Below are 23,082 nucleotides of genomic sequence, written 5' to 3'. Positions count from 1 at the left end.
GAGCCCGAGCCCGAGCCCGAGCCCGGAGCAGCCCCAGCCCCGCGGCCGCCGCGGCTGCGGGGAGAGGGCGGGGGCGATGCTGCCGGAGCCGCCGCCGCCGCCGCCGCCTCGGTGAGAGCCGCGCCGCGCCGCGCCGCGCGTAGCCGCCCCGGCCGGCAGGCGGAAGGACCGACTTCCCTCTCGCGGGCATCCTCCCTGGGCTGCCGGGAGGCGGCGGCGGCGGCGGCGGCGGCGGAGGAGGAGGAGGAGGAGGAGGAGAGCCGCGGCGCGAGGAGGTGGACCTGGATCCGTTTCTCCCGGCCGGGACCCGAGCGGCCCCAGCCACCGCTACCCGCCGGCGCCGTCCCTCGTCCATCAGCCCCCCTGCGCCCACCCGCGACCCCCCGCTCTCTGCGCGTCGGGCCGGGGCCGGAGCGGCGCGGCCGGAGGTAAGAGCCGGGCTAGGGCGCCGAGGATGCGGCGCGGGGGCCCCGGGTCCTGGCGGTTGCGCGGGGCCGGGCCGGGCTTGGGAGCGGGGCCCGAGAACCCGGAACGCCGGGCTCGGCTCCCGCGGCGGCGGCGGCGGCGGCAGGAGCCTCCCGCGTCTGGACTTGCAAGGCTGCAGGAGCCCCTGCGCCTGCGCTGCTCTGGGGGGGCAAAGGGGGGAAAAAACTTCCTGCCCCCGGCCCTGCGTGCACGGGGTCTGCCCGGAGCCAGCACCGCGGTGGCCGGGGGGCGCTGGAGGCGAGTGTGACCCCGGCCTGGGCGCCCGCGCGCTGGGCCCGAGGGTGCGCGTTCCTCCCCAGGCCGCCTCCCCGGGGTGGCCCAGGGCCCGCGCCCGGCCGGGGGCCAGCAGGAGGCACCGAAGGGCTGGACCCCGGGGGCGGCCGCGCGCCCTGCCCTTTGGGGGGAGGCGCGCGCCTCTGTGCGGCGGGGAGCCGGCGTGAGGTTTCGCCCCTTCCCGTCCTCAGACCCTGCATTTGGGGAGCGGGTCCCTTCACTCGATCCCAAGTAACTTTCGCGGCGGAGGAGCTCGTAAACCATGAGGAGGGAACCCGCACAGACCTCGGTGTGACCCCCCCGCCCGGTTCCCTTAACACCGTTTGGGAGCGCGGAAGGGAGAGCCCACGGGGATGGCGAGGGACGAGGCTGCGGGGTTGGACGCGGAGGGGTTGTTGATGTGGGGGGTAACGTGGCCCCCGGGACGTGCAGCTGGGAGTGTGGACGTGCGCCCGACCCCGGCGGGGTGCGGGGTGGCGGAGGGCTCACGGCCGGGGCTCCGGGGCCTGGCGCCGGCCCGGAGCGCGAGGTTTCTCCGCGGTCGCCCGGCAGCGCCGGCCCCGGGGCCCCGAGGGAGAGGCGCGCTCGCCCGGGCCGGGGAGCGGAGCCGGGAGCCGGGAGCCGGGAGCCGGGAGCCGGGAGCCGGGCAGGTCCGAGCAGCTCCCGGGGCAGGTAGGCTGTGCGTTCGCTGGGGAAGGCGGGGACGCGCTGCCTGCCTGCGGCCGGCCGTCACGGAGGAGGGGTGGGCGCAGAGCGCGAGTCTCGGATGCCCGGGTCCGCCAGCCCACCAGCCGGTGCTCGTCCCTGGGCTCTGGAACCCGAAGGGGCCAGTTAGCTGGCCCTCCCGCGGGCCCCTGGGGACGCTGCTGGGTCAGGAGCCGCCGCCTCGGCCATCCCCGCCGCTCTGCAAACCCTCTGCCCCTGCCCTGCGGGGCTTGCGCCGCGCGCCCCGGGCGGATGGTGGACCCAGGTATTCACGCAGCATCAGGCAAGACCTCGGCGCTGGAGGGACCGGACGGTTGAGGACGCCTTGCTGCTGCCGCCCGCGAAACTTCCACTTCGTCAGCTCAGGGACAGTCAGGCTCCAGTGATGCAGGCTCCATCCTCTCATCAGCCGAGCTACGCTGGGCTACGCCGGGATTCGGACTCCTCTTGCAGTGACAGATCTGTCCTGGTTACAGATGTACTGAGCCTCATTTCTTCAGTCTCTTTAAAGTCATCTGTCTGGTCCCTACAGAGTTCCTCCCCCTGCCATATGGTCTTATGTCCAGCCCAGCCCTGGGAGAGCATGTTTAAGGAATTATTTCGGTGTGGGGTGAATGGCAGATTTAATTAGCTCACTTCATTCCTGATGTTTTGAAAAATTACATTGGCCGAGTGTAGAGCTAACTTTTTCACTCTTAGGGGGGTGATGAACAATTTTACGGAATGCTCATCCCTGCACTTGGCTCAGTAGTTGCCCTGTAATGCACAGGTGAATACTTTAAGGCTGCTTGGTATGCATGTATTGGAATAGTCATATCTTCTGGGTGTTTATACAGGTATGGAACTGTGTGCCACTGATGAATAGAGTCTCTGTCCCATACATTGTTCTGAGTGCACTTGATTTATCATCCTACTATAAATCAGGGAATTACTAGCATATGTGTCCTCAAACTCTATATGAATTTAATGACATTTAGATTGGCTTATGGGCTGATGCATTTAACGGATTTTAATAACTTTTCTGTATAAGCATTTTATAAACCATATTTGTCCATGATTAAGAGAAAAACATTTTCTTCTGCTCAGTCTCCTCATTTCTGCACAGTTAACGGAAATTTATAGGTCTCCAACTTTCATTTGCAAGCAACAATCTGCAAACGAAATACCTAGAGTTATACTGAAATTTAAAAAAAAAATCCTATGGTAGCTATGGTAACAAATAGATGAAGGGTTATTGGTTTTCATCTGTATGTGCTTGGGGGGGCGGATGGATCTAGTGTTGTGTCTTTTTAATTATGTTTCTAATGAGTGGTGGTCATACTTCAAGTACTCAGTGTTGGGAGATAAGCCAGACCGAAAATTCAGTTTTGTGAAAGGTTGATTGGAACAAAGACTAGTAGAGCCCAAGAGAATGACTTCTGCTAACTGCAGCTCCTCATATCCAGAAAGCAAATAGATAAAACCTTTTTTTGTTTTTCAAGTAGATGAGAATTGAGTTAGTCCCTTTAAGATTAGAAAATGTATTTTTCTTATAAGCTCTTACCAGAGGAACCTTTAGATCGGCTCTTGTTTTCTAGGAATAAACATGTTAGAAGTGTGGATGTTGGTGTGGATTGAGTGTCAGAGTTGTTATCAACACCTGTCAGTCTAAGTGAGGCATATCATTAGTCTATTCAAATCTTGCCTGTTTCAATATTCATGCATTTCCATGGTAATCCATTCCATTTTTGTTTACTTAGTCAACCTTATAAATCTTTGGCATCAATTTCAGTTGTGCTGTCTTTTTTTTTTTCTTTTATTTATCAATTGATTGGGCTACATATCATTCCCAGTTTAAAGCTTTTCTGTTTTTTCCCTGCTAGTTTCCAAAAGTTTACACTATTACTGGTTACACACAGATATAGAGGGGTTAAATTTTTAAAATAGACTCCACTAACACCATTGATGCTAATGCAGTTTTTTAGCATCTCATTTGATAATGTGTGTGTGCCTCAGTATTTTTTTTTTTCTTCCAGCAGGCTTACCGTAAAGCTTCCTTGCTTTATGGCCCGGGGACGTCAGTGCAATCCAGCAGAATTGACTAAAGATTTTCCTTCCTCCCTTCCTCTTTTCCTTCCTTCCTTCCTTTCTTCCTTCCTTCCTTCCTTCCTTCCTTCCTTCCTTCCTTCCTTCCTTCCTTCCTCCTTTTGCTCCTTCCTCCCTTTCTAAGTTTTATTTTTTTTTCCTGCCCTATTGTGGTTCAGGGATTCTTTATGTCTTCAGATATATCTGCCTAAACAGACTTTGGAACTTCGTGTCTCGGAACAGGCCTATCCTTCTAGGATCTTTTCTAGTAGTAGCAAAAGACAGAAGGTTCTGGAGCATCAGAGGATTTTGCAGATACAATATACATTTAGTCACAGCGTACCGTGTCCCCAGGATCATTGTAATATTGTAAGTTCACTGAACAGGCAGCTTTGCTTAAATGCAAGCCATGATGTTGCTCACCCGCTTTCATTTTCCTTTCTAATGATGCAGTCCCATGCTAATCACACCCTGTATATTTCAGAAATATCAAGGCAAGCATTAGCACGCTACTGACTTATTAGGATCAAGCAAAGTAATTGGAACACTTAAGTTCAAAGTCAGATGGAGAAACGGAATTATAACCAACCTTGTGATTCTATAATCAGTCAACTAAATGCCTGTGTTGGGGTAGGGGGAAGAAGAAATACTGTAACTAAGAGATTCAGCAACGGGTTGTGGAAGGTGAAGGTAAACCAAGGCAGAAACCATGTGGATGACCAGAGAACAAGAAATCTCTTTGTAGACACATAAATCACACGGAGACCCAAATGTTTAGAAACTGGAAGGATATTTGTATTTTGTGCAGAAGAGGCTCATTTGCTATTTATTACTCAGGAAATTGAGGGCCATTTCCCAATATGTTAGAGAAATTGGGTAACATAGTCACCGGAGAGTACTTTCATCTGTAGTAAATTTTGCCATAGAAGTGGTCTTAATAATTTGGTTAAGAGGGAAAAGTGAGTCAGGATTCTTTATATATGCCTGTCATATCAAAAATGATCAGAGATCAGGACCACTCTGAAAGCAGATTCTGTGGCAGATTCTGTGGTTCTTCCTGTAACAGCTACAGGCTTACTTTCCCAACACCCTAGGCCAGGAAAGTAGTCTGTACTTTTCTTCAAAGGCATCACTTGAAAACAGGGAAATTGGAGCTGCAAATTAAGGTGAGGCAAGTTGATCATTAGCAACACAGCTATTTGTGAAATGAACTTAATTGTCTTGGGGGCATTTCTACCTTTAGGGTGGGAAGGGGAAGATTTCTCATTTCCCTTGAGAGAGGATATCTGCTTGAGGCTCAGATGGTTTGTAGACTCTCAACAGCAGCTTCTGATGATTCAGAAGCTAAAACAGAACAGTTGAGCACTGTTATGGCAGGGGATCGGGTTTGGGCCAAGAGATCAGTTTCCCAGACATTCAGAAGCTGCTATTGGCCCCACAGGTATCAATTTTTATAATTATTTTATAGAGTTTTGAAAATTTTTTAAAGGTTGATTTATTTGAGGGAGAGAGAGCACATTCACATGAGCAGAGGTGGGGGCAGAGGGCAGAGGGAGAGAATCTCAAGCAGACTCCTTGCTGAGCACATACATGGGGGCTCCATCTCAAGGCCCTGAAATCATGACCTGAGCTGAAATCAAGAGTCAGATGCTTAACTGAGTGAGCCACCCAGGTGCCCCTAGAGTTCTGAAATTTTTAAACCATTAACTCTTAAGGCTACACACACATACATAAATATGTATAAAAACATATACACACACATAAATACAAATATATAATCTGCTTTTTTTAAATTGTGGTTTAAAAACACATAATATTTACCATCTTTACCATTTCAAATGTATATAATTCTGTAGTATTAATATTCACATGATTGTGGATACCCACGTAAAACTGAAACCTTGTTCCCAGTAAACATCAACTGCCCGTTTCCTCCTTCCGCAGCCCCTGGCAACTACCATTCTACTCTCTGTTTCTGTAAATTTGATTCCTTTGGGTAGCTCACATATGTGGAATCCTCCAGCTCGTGTCAATGAACATGGGTGTACAAATACCTCTTTGAGATCCTGCTTTCAGTTCTTTTGGAGACATACCTAGAAGAGGGATTGCCTCTACTCTATCACTTTCTACACTAATATATTACATTGATCTTCTGTTCAAGAGACTTGGTGAAAATGCAGTCAACAGAATACAGTCAAACAAAAAATGCAATAGGTGGGACTGACATTTGTTCTTCCTTTCCTCTGTGTACATTTCCTGGCAAGTCTCTCGAATCTCTTCTCTTTTGCTTTTAGGGCTGGTCTGAGTTGCAGCGATATTGAAGAGCAGGTAAAGACGAGGGCTTAGTGTCAGAGTTGAAGTCCAGTCCCTGGTGCCTCCTAGCTGTGTGACCTTGGAACGATCCTTAATCCCCGTAAGCTTCAGTTCTCTTTTATGAAGATGGAGGGAATAATCGTGCCCGATAGAACCCCAGTAAAACATGCATTCCTGGTGTCTGGCCTAGAGAGGTGTTCTAGAAAGGAGAAGTTAAGTGAAGTAGTAATGACAGAATTGGCAGCAGCAACCCCGGGAGATCTCAAACTGTAGACACCTATCCTGCTAAATTTGATCATAAATGTTTTCACGGTACACCACAGTGTATATGTATATTCTGTGAGTCTCATTATCAGTACTTACTCTGAAAAGCATAAGAGATTTGCATCACAATTACAATAGTTAAAAATATCCTTAAGTGGATTTGGTATGTGAACTTTTAATTCTATTTTTTAGTATCATAATTTTAGAGTTGATAGGGATTTTAGAGGTCAGCTAATTTAGCTATTATTCAATCATCAAACCTGTAACAAATGCCAATAATATGATAATAATAGCTTCCAGTTTTGATTGCCCACTATATTTTAGTACTTTACATATATTATTTCTAATCCCCATATCAGCACTGCAAGGTAGGGATTATCCACATTTTACAAATGAAGATGAGGCTCAGAGAGGTAATCAGCTGACCCAAGACCACAAATCTAGCCACATTGTACAGCTGTTTGAACCCAGATCCATCAGCTACCAGTTGGTCTGTCTTGTCTTTTCTGTGTGCGTGGTGTTCTTCTACTCTAGACAGGGCCTTAGGGCATTTGCATTTCTTCACAATGCCTTTTATTTGCCAGGGACTGTGTTGTCTGTGCTAATGAACATTTTAAATAAAGTAATTCTATTAGAGGGAATATGAGCTTAAGTAAGAATTATTCAGCAGGTTTGATCAGTGTTCACTGTACTTTTAGAATTGCCCACTTGCTTCCATTTACTCTGGTCCTGGAAGGCTAATGAGAAAATCTTTTAGATGCTTTTTTAATGCTTCTGTTCCTGTAGGAAGACCATGTAATAAATAAAAAGGAGATTGAAGAGTAGAAGTGGTGTGCAGACAATTAAGGATACACCCAGAAGAACTAAAGACTAACCTAGGTTTGTTCACTTGTGAATTTTAGTGCCTAGCACAGTGCTAAGCACAGAAACTCCTTAGTGAAAATGTTTGCCTGCATTAATTTATGCCCAGAGAAGGTGTCAGGTAATAGACATCAAAGACTACTTTTTGGATTTTCTTTTTATTCAGTGGCTATGTAGTTATATCTTCACGGTTTTTTATTGTGTGGAATTTTAGATACTATATTTGGGCACATATCTATAAAATATGCTTGTTGATGAATTCTAACTAATCTAAATGGAATCTTCTAGGATTTATGACTTGAGACTTTGAAGACTAATTTTCTTGGAGCTTCTTCATTCCACTGATAATTTGAATCTATTTGGCACTTTGAGAGTCAACACGAAGTCCATCCTTCATATCACACTTACTTGCAGGGCGTTGCCCCCACCAGATTTTTTAATTTGTGGCACTTCACAAAAGCATTGTTTTGGAAGGAAATAAAATACCCAGGAATTCTTGTATTTCTTCTTTAGATTAGTTTTTTGTGGGGGGAGATAGGTAGAGGGTGTGAAGAGAGCTTGTGGCAGACACCACAAAGATATGTTGGCTCCCTGTTTTAACTCTTCCAGACCTCGTTCAGCTGAGGAAGACTTTTCCAGTCTGAGATCCACCACGAGAAAAGCATGATTACCGGTGCCCATGATCACCTGTAACTAAGTAACAGCACAGGAAGTGCCAGGCAAGGGCCGGACCACAGAGGGCACCGGCCTGTCCAAACCCGCCACCTCCCCCTTCCTTACTCCCGGGCTGGTTTTTGACCCTAAAAGTAAAATCAGGCACGAGGCTTTCTTTTTCTTCAAGTATGCCCACAAAGCTCTCAGAAGCAGGGTCAGGGGTGAGGCAGTGAGGCAAGAACAGACAAGAGGACTTTCTCTGTCTTGTAAAAAGGAAAAACTAGTTGTAGGCTTAGGCCAAATTAGAGACCTAACAGTTGCCAGATCATCCCTGTTTTCCTTTTGGACACTTAGAGACGTTGAGATGTGGTAGGGAACAGTGAACCCGGGATTTAAATAAACTTTCCTTTCGGTTTTACCTTCTCTTTTCAAATTGCCGGCTTTTGAGCATTTGCTTTTGGATCAAAACTGCCACTAAACTTAGCCTCTCAAGGAACTTGAATGATAAGATATTCAGCTCCTGGAACTTCGAAATGAGTGTAAACTCAGCAACTGTTTACTGAGTAGGCACGGTGCAGAGGACAGCGCCTATCGTGTGGCATCTCATTTGTTGCTCACCCAGTGACATGGGAGGAGTTACTCCCATTTCTCAGATGAGTTCTAGAGCGAGAAAGCATTTGCCAGCAGTCAGATCGACAAACACGGTGCTGGATGGCTTAAAGGGATGAACAAGCCTGGCCTCCAGACAACTGCCAACCTACGAGAAAGGGAGAGAGCCAATACCCCTTTTTCATACAGAATATAAATTGCTTATTAAAATAACACAGTAATTACACATTTAGCCACATTGCTCGCTGATTACCACAGTTGCTATAATAAGCTGAGGGTCCAGCTAATTTTATTTTAAGGCCTGAAATAAACTCCAAGAAATAGAGACCTTACCCGTATGATTTCAGATACCTCCACACTTAAACGGCTGTCATCACCATTTGTAAACTGAGCAAAAGTGTGATTCCGAATTCTCTTGAAGGCTTAGGTCAAACTGCCTCCCTTCTTCATGGTCAGAGGCTACTTAAGGGGCATGGACTTAAACTTATGTATGAGGAGTGAAGATCTGACAGTGATGTGAATTCCCGCTTACAAAGTGCCCAGAACAGGGCCAGGCATGTCACAAGTGTGTCTCTGGATGGGTTGGGTTCTCCAAATCACTTGAACAAGTGGTTATTTCTGGACTCATCTTGGGAATCGTGGCCTCCCTGAAGACAAAGACCATCTCTGTCTTTAAGCCTTGGACCTGGCCCATCTCGGGTTCTCACTGTTGGACACCCTGAGACAAGATCCCAACCAGGAGAGTTCTCAGTCTAGCTCAAAGCCCATGGCTCCTCATGAAGTCTATGGAAAGCAGGTGGAGTATGATCGATGTTCTGATTCAGGGATTTCCCAGGAAGTGCTGAGGCCAGAGGGGGAATAACCTGATCATGAATGCTGCTGTGAGGGTCCATTCACAGCATATAAGTTCGATCCTACTGCCATTGACCAAGCTCTCCAAGCCAATAGAGAGGAGTTAAAAACAGTGCTACTCTAGGTGTAGTCCTCAGACTGGTGCCAGGCCACAAACTGTCACTAGTCCTTGATAAGATACGTTGGAAGTTAGTATTTAGAAACTTCTGTTGCATTTGACATTGCCTTGATGGCCAAGAGCGTGATCTAAGGATTCTCTGACGAGGTATAGACGAGTTTGGGCCACGTCAGACTCTCACATGTGTTGTCCACAGAGTGCCATACAGTGTGAGCTGTGGTCTAGCCAGACATGGTAGGACCACAGTTTGGTTTTAATGGATTGGAGATACCAACAAAACCCTAGAACCTGGTCCTTTGTCACAGATGGGTGTAGAGTGCAGCATGGAAGCCCAGATATGATTGTCTTGCCAAAGCCTGTGCAGTGATTTTCTAAAGCTCCTATCTAGAATCTCTCATCAGTAAGGCCAACTTTGCCACCATTAGGATAACAAGCGGACTGAATTCTGGCCAATCCAGCAGTGCTCACCTTAGCGGGGACAGCTCCTGGGTCTGCCCTGTCCAGAACACGATTGCCATTTTGGGTGGGCCGTGATGAGGGGCACCTGCCCGGTGTTGACGTGCATCCCCAGTCCATCTCCCAGATGCCAAGTGAGAGCTCATACTCACGCTTCTCTTGAGGCCATTTGTTGCATTTTTGCAACAGACTATTTTGTATTTCTGCAACAACTATTTTGACCTCTTGAGATGATGGGTCAGGTTTATTTTGCCATTGAATTAGCTTATTTGGTTGATGTGAAGAAATAGAAGATGACCAAGCTCTGATTCTGGTTTTCTGAACCCGAAGCAAAGGCCACAGAATTTGAGAAGTATAAGTACTGCGTTTGGAAGCCAAGCTGCTGAGACCTGAAGGCTGTGTGCCATGTGTGTGGCTGATCTTCCTAGCGAAGAGCCTGCTGTAAATAGAATGCTGTAATCTATTCGGTTCATGCTGTTCCAACCAGCTTTAATCATCAAAACTTGAATAATATTCAAACTGTGAAAGGAACATACTTCTTGCTGAAGCCTAGGTGTGCCAAGTAGAAGAGCCAGAGCATCTCAATCTATCAATTGACAGCAACACGTTGCAAAAAAGGGAGCACCTGGATTGCTTCATGAGACATGGGGAACCTGCCTTTCTCCACAATCAAATGACGTTAAGACTTAAAATTTCCTCCCCCCTGGAGGAGAAGAATATTTTCATGGGAACCAGGCTTCATGGAAGTCACTTTTTTCCTCTCTGTGACATCACCACCTTCCTCATGACCTGAAGAGACATTTCCTCCCTGGCCCCTGGTATCTGACATGGGTGCTCTGAGACCCCTGGGGGAGAAAGCTGGCAGTGCAGAAATCATGGGGCTTGCTGGAGGGAGGGGCTTGGTTGTACAGCCTGGAGGGCACCCATGACTGGGACATAAGGGGAAGACTGCAGGCAACCGTGGAGAGACCACTAGGAAAGCAGCTGGGAACACTGTCTTGCTGGGATAGACCATACAAATCATCATCCTGTGGCAAGGGCTCCAGCACTGGGTTTCTAGATGACAGCTCCTGCCTCTCCTTATGCTGTGGCCCTCACATCCCTGAGCGGGAAGGACATTCCCACCTTGCTCAGGTTCTCAGCTATGGATTGAAGCCTTCTCTACTAGATTCTGCAGAAACCACAAAAAGCTATCTTTATTGGTGCAGGCTCTTAGGGAAGGCTGCCGGGCTGGGGTGGGCACCCACTGAACTGTCAAGTCATAGTTTGAGAGCTAGCTGTGATTGTCAGCTGTTTTTATTCCATGTGTGCCTCTCCCAGGAGGTCTGGTCTTCAGAAACATGTTTTGACATCTGGAATAGACACCTGGGCCAATGATAGTCTCCTCAGTCTTAGCAAGAGGGGAGGCAAGTTGCCTATCCTAACTCTTGGCTCCTGTGCTCCACACGACCACACCAGGAGTGAGACAGGTACAGGGGATGTGAGATTGACATCTAAGGACTGAGCTTGTGGCAGTGGGGAGGATGAGACTGGGTTCTCAGCTGGTGCAGAGTTACAATGTAATCTTATCTACTTTGAGCTCAACAACAAACAGCCTGATTAAAAAATAGGCAAAGGCAGGAGCACCTGGGTGGCTCAAGTGGTTAAGCATCCAACTCTTGATTTCAGCTCATGTCATGATCTCAAGATCTTGAGATCAAGCCCCACATTAGGCTCCATGCTGAGCGTGGATCCTGCTTAAGATCCTCTCTCCCTCTCCCATCCCCACACTGCACTTGTGCTCTCCTTCTCTCTCTCTCTCTCTCTCAAAAAAAAAAAAAAAAAGGCAAAAAGATTGAATAGACATTTCTCCAAAGAAGATAGACCAGTAGCCAAATGAGCACATGAAAAGATAGTCAACATCACTGATAATTAGGAAAATGCAAATCAAAATCATGATGAGATACCACTTCATGCCCATTAGGATGGCTATTTTAAAAAGTTTTTAAAAGCAGAAAATAGCAGTTGCTGGGGAGATTGTGGAGAAATTGGAAATCTTATGCACTGTTGGTGGGAATGCAAAATTGTCAAACAGCTCTGGAAACCATGTGGGATTGCCTCAAAAAATTAAACCTACAATTACCATATAATCAATCCAGCAATTCTTGTGGGTATATCCCCAAAAGAAGTGAAAACAAGGACTCAGGTCTTTATACCTCCATGTTCGTAGCAGCATTATTTGCAATAGCCAAAAGGAGGAAGCAACCCAAGTGCTCATCCACAGATGAACGGCTACATGAATTGCAGTTTCTACATATATCGGAATAGTATGCAACCTTCAAAAGGAAGGAGGTTCTGACACATGCTACAACGTGGATGAATTTGAAGATGTTATTATGAAATAAGCCAGTCACAAAAAGACAAATATTGTAGGAACCCATATATATGAAGTACCTAAAGTAGGCTCATCCAGCTGGAAAGTAGAATGATGGGTACAGGGGCTAGGAGGGGAGTGGAATGGGCAGTTCCTGTCTGATGCATATAATTTTAGTTTGGAAAAATGAAAAAGTTCTGGAGATGAGCGGTGGTTGATGATTGCACAACAGTGTGAAGATCCTTACTGATACTGACTGAACTGTACACTTAATACGATGGTAAATTTTATGCATTTTTACCACAATAAAAAATAACAGACTTCTAAAAAGACATTGCAAATTGGTTCTCCTGATAAATTCTTTAAATAATTGGCTGGGGGCGTCAGGGGGAAGCATTTGCTTTAACAGTTTACCAACTCTTAGCATTCGCTGTGTCCCTAGGCCTTTGATAGGCATTGTATTTATTTTATTTGAGATATAATAATTGAGGCAAATAAAATAAAATCCACAGCTCTTAAATGTTCAGTTCTGTGAGTTTTTGATAATCGTATCTACCTGTGTAGCTACCATTCGAAACAAGAATAAAAGCATTTCCATCACCCGCCAAGTTCTCTGCACCCTAATCCAAGCCATCCCCCTCCTGGTCTCCTCCTGCCTTCTGATGGCAGTCACCATAGATTAGCTTTGCCTGCTGTTGATTTCTTAGAAATACACAGCGTGTACTCCTTTGCTGCCCAGCTGGTTTCATTCAGCATACCATGTCTGCCATTTGTCCATGTTGACATGTGTCCCTATAGGTCATTCTTTATTGTTAAGTAGTATTCCGTGGTGGTACCAGTTTGTGTGTCCATTCTCCTGTGGATGGACATTGGGTGGCACTATGTTTGGAGACACCCACCAGCAAGTGAGGATGTTATTTGGCCAATTGGGGGTATCCACACAGGTTGGGGCTGCCATACAGTTCTCTATGCTTGGGGTTTTCCCATTTGACTGGCAGCACACCCAGAGTTGAATGGTCTCCAGATAATGGCATTTTTGTGACTTACACTGGAAATAGGATATCCCATGGACCAGACCCATATGTTGCCACTGAACAGATTTCTTCCCCAAAGGCACATCACAGGGGAAGCTAAATATCAAGAGGCTGCTTGGTGACTGCAATGGGGACCGGGGGTTGGTGGGTGGTCTTAAAAGGTCAGGTCCCTGAGTTAGACTGTACCATCCCCAGTGGGGTGGCCACCTGCAGAAGTGACCAGATGCCTGTGGGGCAGAGTGTGGGGACAGGAGGAGGCAAAGCACTCTCCTTGGGGAGTACTGGGGTGGCCAGTTCCCGGCTTGTCCCCTTCCTCCCTAGTTTGGAGCCTCCAGGCTGGTTAACATATTCTTTCTGTGGCCATGTTAACACCTTTGGTCTGAGACTCATGCATGAGCTAGTTTCTCCTTACAGTAATTTTGCCTTCTCTGTTGTAACCCATCCTCCAGTGAATCTATAGTCTGACTCTGGGGTCAGCGTCCCCTTTTTACGGAGTTCTGGGCAGCGGCTCCTGTCATGAAGTGGTGAGGCCTCATGCTGAAGAGCCACGGCCTTCGCTGCCAGGTCGATCTGGGCTCAGCAGCCTAGCAGGGCCTCCTACAAATGGTGGGATCTTACTTCATCTCTTGGAACCTAGCTACCTCCTATAATGACACTAATAATAGCTTTGCTGCCCTCTGTTCTGCCTGTCACGGGCTTATAGGAAATTAGAGGTGGGAGGGAAATTCTTGCCTTCCAGGAACTCCGGCAAAATTCATCTGTGTGAAAGCTCAGTTTTGTTGTTTCCCTCATTCCCACAGTCCTGGGCAGTGCCTCATTGCAGGATGCAGACAGTGCAAGTAGAGAGTGTGGGGGTACAGTCTGAACTGTTGCTCTTTGGTGCAGAGCTATGGAGACATGGGAGACATGGGGGAGGATATAGTCACAGAGCAAGGAGAATTTGGAAGACCTACAAGGGCAAGTATATTACTGTGGTCTCCCTCCCTCATCCTGGAGCCTCAGGCCATATATCCCTGGCCCCCAGTCCAAGACCCAAAGCTCACAAGTCCAGTACAGCTAACAAATCTGCTTCCCTTGTGAAAGGTAGGCTTAGAAGACCGGGCTTGGCTTTGCATAGGATATAGAGGGTGCATTGCATGGAGTTCACCTCTGAGAGATAATTGGTGGCACAGCCTGGGTGTGGATGAGCCCTGTGATGCTCATAGGGATGATGGAGTGTGGAGCCCATCCCAGCAAGTCAGGGCATAGCGAGTCCTGCCTGCCCCTGGGTTAGCACAGGGGACCTGGGACAGGAAGAAGGATCCGCTCTTTGAGAGAACTGAGTCCCTGAAGTAGCTGCAGGAGCAGGAAGTATGCACTGTTGACAGAGTGACTATCAGCTGGTTCCAAGGAGCTACTCTCTGGCCTGGCCAAGGCCACCTTCAGTTTCCTCCCCTTATTCCTAATCTAGAAGCCTTGCCTATGTCTCTGCCCAGTTCACAGCCTCTGTGTCCTGTATGGCTTCCTCGGGAGAAGCCACCTGCCCATGGGGATTACCTGACCCAGGTTCCCCATTTAACTGGTGCATAGGAGCCCCAGCTGACCAGGTGCCTCTGGGGGATTGATTGCCTCATCTTTGTTGATTTTCCCCTAAGGGCCTAAACCAATGCTGGATGCATCGTACAGTTTGAACAAGCAAAGCACAGAGATGGGAAATGCCATCTAAGATTTGCCAGTCAGGAGCAGAGCAGGAACTGGAATCCCAAATTCTAGAATGTGGGAAGAACATGAACGGTGCAGGGAGGGGCAGGAGAGACAGGTCTGGGTGAGGAGTCCTTTCCTGTGGTTCTAGTGCTGATTTGTGCCCTCCTGGGTGCAAAAGTACAAACCCTGTAGAATATTCTCTGTGTTGGCCATTATCACCTGGAAGTAGGGATTATTCTCTAAGATGTGTGGCTCAATAAGCATTCCCTTCACCAGAATGTGAAAAAAACATGCATTCAAATCTGAACCATAGTAGATGATCTTTGCTTCATTTTTTCCCTACACACCAGGCACAAATGTTTCCAGGACACTAAGCCATGTGTTCTTCAATCCTTGGTCTCCCATGAAAGCCCAACCTGTATCTCGTTCCCCAGTGTTGCCAGTGCCTCCCCCAATTCTTTTCCCTGTCTCTCCCTGGGTTTATGTCTCCCTTCTGCCCACCTCTAAACCTCACTGGCTTGTCTTGGGGAAAACCTATCCTTGGAGTATGTGGGCACTGGGGTGGGGCTGACAAAATGGTGGCATGAAAACTGTTCTTATTTTCTTCTGATCAGGAAGCCAAAAAGAAAAATACAAAACACTTCTTTGGGGATTGAGAAAAAAGTTTCTAAAGTGACTTTATCGTGAGTTTGGGTATTTGAGGGAATTGTTTTTAATTAAGAGGGAAATTTTGTTAATTAAAGGAAATCAAGCACATATTGTGTAAGTTACTATGACATCAAGTAGGTAAAAACAAAAGAGCATAGAAAAAAAGGCTGAAAATGTACCATAATGTGAACAAATGATCATCTTTCTACTTTAAAATTCTTCAGATTAAAAAAAATCATATTTTTCAAAGTGGGAAAAATAAAATTTTATTTAGCAAGGGAAAGAGATCTAACTATACTAATAAGGTTAATTTTTACCTCCCACTGCCCCTGTAGTGAGCAGTGTGTGTTTGTGTATATACATGCCCACACTAACACTGATGAAAACATGAAAAAGACAAACTATCATGTAGAAGAAATTTTTAAACAACCAGTTTTATAGGGAGGAAGGAATAGAATCATTTCGTCTAATTCCACGTAAGATCTCCCTCATAGTGCACCTCAGAATCACCTTAAATGAACAGCTCTGTGAGGGTTATGTTCCATCCTAGGGCTCCTGCAGGCCCCAAGATTGGGGGGCTTTCTTAAAGGGAGCTGAAACAGGCTTCAAATCAGAAAAGCCTGCCTCCTCGAATGCGGTGCCAGCTTTCTCCACTAACTGTGCCCCCAAGTGGTCACTTGTACCTGTAAATCACATCCAGCAGAAAGGTTGCAATTGCCAGGTCTTGAACCACACGTTTACAGTTTGATGATGACGGTGGTGGGGGGGGGGGGGGGTACACGACAAAAAGCAGTGAGAAAGGGAAGAAGAAACCTGAAGTGTGTATGTGTGTGTGTTTGGAAAGCAAAAGATAGGGAAGGAATTTCTGAATGTTTCCCTTCCCCATACCCACCCCTCCCAGAAAGTGGGGTGGGTGTGTTTCTGGAAGTGGGGGGGACTGTGAGCATAGCCCTCCCATGAATTTGGAGACTTCGCTCTTCCTCCCTAGGAGCGCACCTCCATGTCTTGCACGGCCTGCTTCTCTGCAGCGGTAGCTCTATGATAGTCTCCTTGGCAGTCTGCCAGAGACTGTAAGTGTACAGAGAATTGTGTTTTAATAGAAGGCTTTACCTCTGATACAGATTTAAAATGAGAAAGAAACTTTCTGTTCCTCAGTCAGAGCGAAATGCATTTTGCTTCTTGCGAAATGCTGGTGATTACAAGCTCATCTTACATAATTTTATTATTTTCAATTGCTGCCTGTCAATCTCAGGTGATGGTTTCCTGGGAGCAGAAAAGGAGGCAGATTCTGGGCGATGATAAAAAAAAAAAAAGTCACCCAGTCATTAGCAAATCATACAGAAGTTTAGAAAGGAGAATAATTTTCTTTGTGATGATGCTGTTTAAGACATTCAGAACTTGCATACCTAAGTTAGACATGTAGAAGTGAATTGAGTACTCTTTAATGGCCTCCCAGAAAATATATTTTCACTTTAACAAAGGGTTGCTGTTTGAGATTTAAAAAAAAAAAATCATTAAATCTAATGAAGGAATTCTCCTGAATAATGACATTTTCAGAAATCTTTGACACTGTTGAGGTGGTCCACTGTCACGCCCACAAGAGGGCATTTTCTCATCAACTTCTGGAAAAAGCGATTTGGTTCCCAAAGAGAAGCTGAGAGCCTAGGGGGGAGGAGATTGTTAATCAGAAGCAGGGGATGGAGAGGAGCTTGCAATTGAGTTGTATGTACGCTTCCACTTTGTCCTGCCAGCCTGCGAGCCAGTGCTCCTGGCCAGGAATCCTGCTCACTGTGTTTACTCACTGTGGTGCTAATGTCTTATTCCCAGAATGACTGGGACCCAGAGGAAACCTTTACAAGAGTTTCCTCCAGATACAAGATTCCATGTGCTAGCACAGAGCTGGGATTAATTCCTAGAACTGGTGTTACCCCTGAACTACTGAATTTCATTTTCTATTTTTTTAAGACTCTGGCCAAAGTTCCCCCAGTACCATGACCCTGCACCTTCCCTAGCTCCAAGTTCTTTTCCTTGGCTTATTATTGAACATTCATTTATTGGTCACCTACTTTGTGTCAACATGGAGCCTGGCTAAGACCCCACATACGTTCTTGATAGGAAACTTAGCATAAAAAACAAAAACAAATAAAATAATGGAGCATTATCTAGGTAATTATAAATGCTATGAGGGAAGATCATTGGGAGAAGGTAGCTATTCTGGATTGAGTAGTTAGGAATACTTCTCTGAAGAGCAACAGTTTTTAGTTTGTTAAACAGCACTTTAAAATTACCATCTTCTCTTTTTTATTCTTTATTTAAATTCAATTTAATTAACATATACTGTATTATTAGTTTCAGGGGTAGAATTTAGTGATTCATCAGTTGTGTGTAACACCCAGTGCTTACTACATCAAGTGCCCTTCTTAATGCCCATCGCCAAGTTACCCCATTCCCCCCACCCACCTCCCCTCCAGCAGCCCTCAGTTTGTTTCCTAGAGTTCAGTGTGTCTGATGGTTTGCCTCCTTCTCTGTTTTCATCCTATTTTGTTTTTCCTTCCCTTCCCCTATGTTTGTTCTGTTCCTTAAAGTCTAGATAGAAGTGAAATCATCTGGTATTTGTCTTTCTCTTACTGATTTATTTCTCTTAACATAACACCCTCTAGTTCCATCCATGTCATTGCAAATGGCAGCATTTTATTCTTTTTTGAAGGCTGAGTAATATCCCACTGTATATACATATATTTGTACCACATCCTCTTTATTCATTCATTTGTTGAAGGACATCTGGGTTCTTTCCATGTGTTGGCTATTTTGGACATTGCTGCTATAAACATTGGGGTGCCATCTACCCTTCATCCCATTGCTGTGATAAATAACTAGTGTTTTAACACCAAAGAGTAGGAAGGATGTAATCCCAGAACATGGGAGAGTTGAATAAACTTAATATTTTGGAAAATTTGCTACATACTCCTGAGTTTTCTCACTTTCTGTGGACTTCATCATGGACTAGTCCCACTCATAAATAATCGTCCACTCTTTCCCCAACCATGAGGGCCAAACCACAGAAGATACAATGATGGCAGCTCTTTTGACACCAATTCCACAAGACTGCTCAGCTCACAGCCACACATGTAAGGCATGAATAGATTACCTGCTCCCCACCCTTGTGGTTCTGGGACACTGGGTGGGGAGTCCAGCCCAAGAGCTATGATGCCCTTAGAGATGCATGTGACCATTTCTGAAGCCACAAAGTCAAAGCTCTACTTTGAGCGCATATTTTAGAAGGTCAGAGCTGTATGCGCTGGGCAAATCAAGGAGAGCTTCATAGAAGAGGTGAGTCTTCAATTTGGCCTTAAAGGGTAGGTAGGTGTAAGAAAGAGGGTAACGGGATTATAATGGATGGGTCATTTTTTTGAGTGAAAAAAAAGCAATACCCATTGTGTAATATTTTCAAGCTTAAAGACATAAGTAATAATCTATAATGACCTATTGCCTAGAGGTGTGCCTGGGTGGCTGAGTCCATTAAGTATCTGACTCTTGATTTCAGCTCAGGTCATGATCTTAGGGTCCTGAGATTACAGCTCAGCTTGAGTCAGGTTCCCTGCTCAGCAGGGAGTCTGCTTGAGATTCTTTCCCTCTGCCCCTCCCCCTGTGCATGCTCTCTCTGTCTCTCTGTCTCTGTCTCTCTCAAATAAATAAATCTTTAAAAACAAAGACCTATTGCCTAGAGATGGCTCTTGTTCATATTATATGTTCTTCTAGTGTTCTTTTTTTGCATTTGCACAATAGCTGGAGCCATTGTTGCATATGAAATTTTGCATCTTGGTTTTTTTTACATTAGAGCATTTTCCCACGCCATTAAAAATGATTTTTGGGTTCCTGAGAAGCTCCATTGGTTAAGCATCTGCCTCTTGATTTCGGTTTAGGTCATGATCTCTGGGTTGTAATATCAAACCCCAAGTCCAGCTCTACCCATGAAGTAGATTCTCTCTCCCTCTCTCTCTCTCTCTCTCTCTCTCTCTCTCTCTCTCCTGCCCCTCCCCTCCTCTAAAATAATGATTCCTAAACATCACTTCTTAATGCCTACATGGTATGCCATCCTGCCTGCAATCTTGTTTACTCAGCCAGTGCCGTCGGGTGTGGTTTTTTCCTACTATAACACTCTGGTAGCTATTCTTGTGTATCATTTTGGTTCATAATTTTGGTGTCAGACATATCTGACAGGACCCAGATCTGAGGGTAACATAGACCATTCACATTATCCACCCGGGGCCTCTATCACATGGAGCTAATACTACCAGTCTCATGGGGTGGCTATAAGAGATACATGAGAGAATGTTTTGGATAGAGTTCTAGAAATAGAATTACCAGGTTTGAGCTTTAAAAAATTATATAACTTTCCAATTACAAGAGTAATGTTCTTTATGGAAATTTTTAACAGAAAGAAAAACCATGGCTAATCTCATCACTAAGACATAAAAACAATTAATATTTTAGAATCTATTATTTATCACTTTTAGCAGAACTTCTATCATACTATATATATAAGTATATATGTATCTATATACACAAACACACATATATATATAATTTTATCTCCTACTTTTTTCCCTCTTAACCTTGTACTGGTTTTTTTTTTCTTGTCATTACATATTCAGAAACATGATCTTAAAAGGCTCTATTTCATTGCATTCCATTATAGTACTATGCCATATTTTATTTAACTAACTTCCTATTGTCAGATATTTAGATAATTCTGTTACTATTTGATATTATAAATATCACTGCAATTGAGTATTGTTGAACATAAATATCTGCAGACATTTTGGATTATTTCTCTAGGATTAATTCCTGGAACTGGTATTATCACATCAGAGATAGGAGCATACTGAACACATTGAACTGTATTGCTACATTGCCCCGAGAAAGCCTGTGCTGCTTTGCTTTCCCATAAATAGCACGTGAACACCCATTTTACCCCAGTCTTACCTATTAGAATTTTTAAAAATATCTTTGTCTGTTGGATAGGTGAGTCATGGTATCCCATGGTCTCAATCTGCACTCCCTTAATTACCAGTGGGCTGGAGCATTTGTTTCTATGTTTATTGACATTCCTGTCCTTTGCCTGTTTTTCTATTTATATTCATCTTTCTCTTATTGATTTGCAAGAGCTCTTTATGCATAAAAGGATATTAACCTTTTGGTGTAATGTTAGAAATATTTTTTCCAGTGTGTCATTTGTCTTTTAAATTCATTTATGGTTTCTTGGTTGTATAGAAGCCTTTAATTTGCTTGTCATCCTATTTATAGGCCTTTTTCACTTTGATGTTTATTCTCGTTTATATGCTTAGAAAATCCTTCCCTATGCTGGCTTTCCCTATCTATTCATTTACATTTTCTTCTTTTTGTTTCATGATTTCATTTTACAGATTCAAGTTTTTATCCAGTTCTAAGTTATCTTGTTTTAAGATAGAAGATAGGAACTTAACTTTTTTTTTAGTGGTTACATAATTCTTGCAGTTCTGTTTATTGAATGATCTCCCCCACCCCCCACCCCTCCACTTAAAATGCTACCTCTCTCATACACTGAATGCTGGTATAGGCTAAAATGTTTCCAGGCTACTTATTCCCTTCTGTATTTTTTTCTATCTAGCCGAATGCTATATCACATTATTTTAACTATGGAAGCTTTTATATTATGCTTAAAAACTGGTAGTATGGATCATCTGCATTAGTGTTATTTTCCAAAATATTTTTAGGTACTGTCTCTGACATAGCCCAGGTGAACTTTAGAATCATTTCTACCAAGCTAAAAACAAAAAACCTGTTCTTGACTTTATATATGCTATCCATATGAATTAGATGATATCCATAAATTGATTTATAAAGAATTGACATCTGACTGCAATATTGAGTCTTCTCATTCAGGAATGTGCCATTCCATTTACTCTGTGTATGTTTATTTAAGTTTACATTCATATCTCTCTGTAAACATTGCTTCATAGGAGCTCTGCACTATTCTAGAAATTTCATTCCTAGATGCTACATATAGTTAGACTAAGATCTTTCTGTCTGGTTGTATTTTCTAATGAGTTACTACTAACAAATAAGAAAGCTCTTGGTTCTTATGTATTTTGTATCTTGCAAGCTTATTGAATTTTCTTATGAATGGAACTTTTTGAAGGCTTTCAAAACACGCTAATCATTTTACCAAATGTATGTACAACCAGTAGTGTCTGGGGGAGCTTATATTATCATGGTTAAGAATCTTTATTAATTTGGAGGAAAAAGGCATCTCATTGTGTTTTATATGCCATTGCAGAGAAATTTCTTTCTGGCTCCAATTCTGAATCCTTGTAATATCATTTATTTGGGGCATAGAGTCAGCACACCAGCCTCTCCTGCTACAATAGGCAGCCATGGTGTGGCTCATGGCACATTCCTCAGACAGAACTTGGGGGATCCTAGCCCTGCCTTGTGGGGAGGGTTGGCAGGGTTGCCATAAAGAATCATTGAGGAGAGTCTGCTTCTCCCTCTCCCTCTGCCCCTCCCCCCAGCTCATTTTCTCTCTTCTCTCTCTCTCTCTCTCTCTCTCTCTCTCTCTGTGTTAAATAAATAAATAAATAAATAAATAAATAAATAAATAAATAAATAAAATCTTAAAAAAAAATTGAGAAGCCAGCTCTGGACATTTGTCCTAGATTGATTGGTAGAATTGGCTGTTGCTCATATTAGGTTTAATTTTACCCAGATGCATGCTCACGGCTAGACATGCTTGAAGGTGAGGAAGCAGCCAGATACACTTGGCCCACTGTTGAGCCTTGAAGGATGCTCAAGACTTATATTCACCACGCAGACAACCCCTCAAAGTGAGCAAGAGAGGGAGAGGCTGACCAGATACATAACTGTAGTATCTAGGCACTTTGTTCTTAGCAGCTGTGCTGAGCTCACATTACATTGCCATCTTCCCAAATTAAGGCCTCTATCAGTTATGGGGAAGGAAGGATTTCTCCTACCCTGATTCTCCCTAGCATATGGCTGTGATGGGGGCGGAATCTCCCCACGTCCCCACACAGACGGCTTGTGAATGTACCGCCGGTGTGCGTTTCCTCCGTTGGACGAAAGACTCATCTTTTACTCTTTGATTTGTATGCCAGTTTAGGGAGGTTGTTTTTCACCCACTTGAAAATCTTCCTCAGAAGGAATATGTTGCCATCAGCAAGTCCTCTCTGTTGTAACTTGTCTCCTATGAAACCAGACTGTAAGGCAATACATCTTCCCTCAATAAAACCGAAACCCATTATTCATAGTTCAACAAATATCTGAGTGCCTTCTATGTGCCAGGCATTGTGCTGGGTGTTGGAGCTCAGCAGTGAGCAGAGACAGGCCTGCTGGTTTACCTCAAGGAGCTTACAGTCTAGTGGGGGACACATGGTTATCAGAGAGTTTAGACCAAGGCCATACTGTGCTGCTATAGGGAGCCTTACCTCATCTGGGATTCAGGGGTTTCAGGTAAGAGTCGACATGAATATTTAAAGGGAGACTGAGCTGGAGTGGGGATGATGCATGGCACACAGAGGACACGGGCGTCCCGTAGCCCTGTGTAGGAGAGAGTATGGCCTGTTCCTAGGGAACGGAGAGAAGGCCAGGGAAGCCGGGGCTGGGAAAGCAGGGGGGAGCATGGTCCCAGAGGAGACCAGAAAATTGGGCAG

General features: G+C 45.0%; 1 protein-coding gene across 1 annotated transcript in view; it reads left to right on the top strand.

Annotated features, from left to right (window-relative positions):
* The first annotated feature begins 215 nt into the window (after positions 1-215).
* The window catches only part of KLHL29 (kelch like family member 29), a 305,682-nt gene continuing 282,815 nt past the window's right edge, over positions 216-23,082 (top strand). Inside the window, exon 1 of the mRNA XM_072770938.1 lies at positions 216-428. The gene's annotated coding sequence lies outside the window, so the exon portion shown is untranslated. The remainder of the gene's footprint in view (positions 429-23,082) is intronic.

This window comes from Canis lupus, chromosome 12, assembly GCF_048164855.1.
Source record: "Canis lupus baileyi chromosome 12, mCanLup2.hap1, whole genome shotgun sequence".
Lineage (NCBI taxonomy): Eukaryota > Metazoa > Chordata > Mammalia > Carnivora > Canidae > Canis > Canis lupus.
Note: the sequence above shows the minus strand (reverse complement) of the source record. Positions and strands in the feature narration are given on the sequence as shown.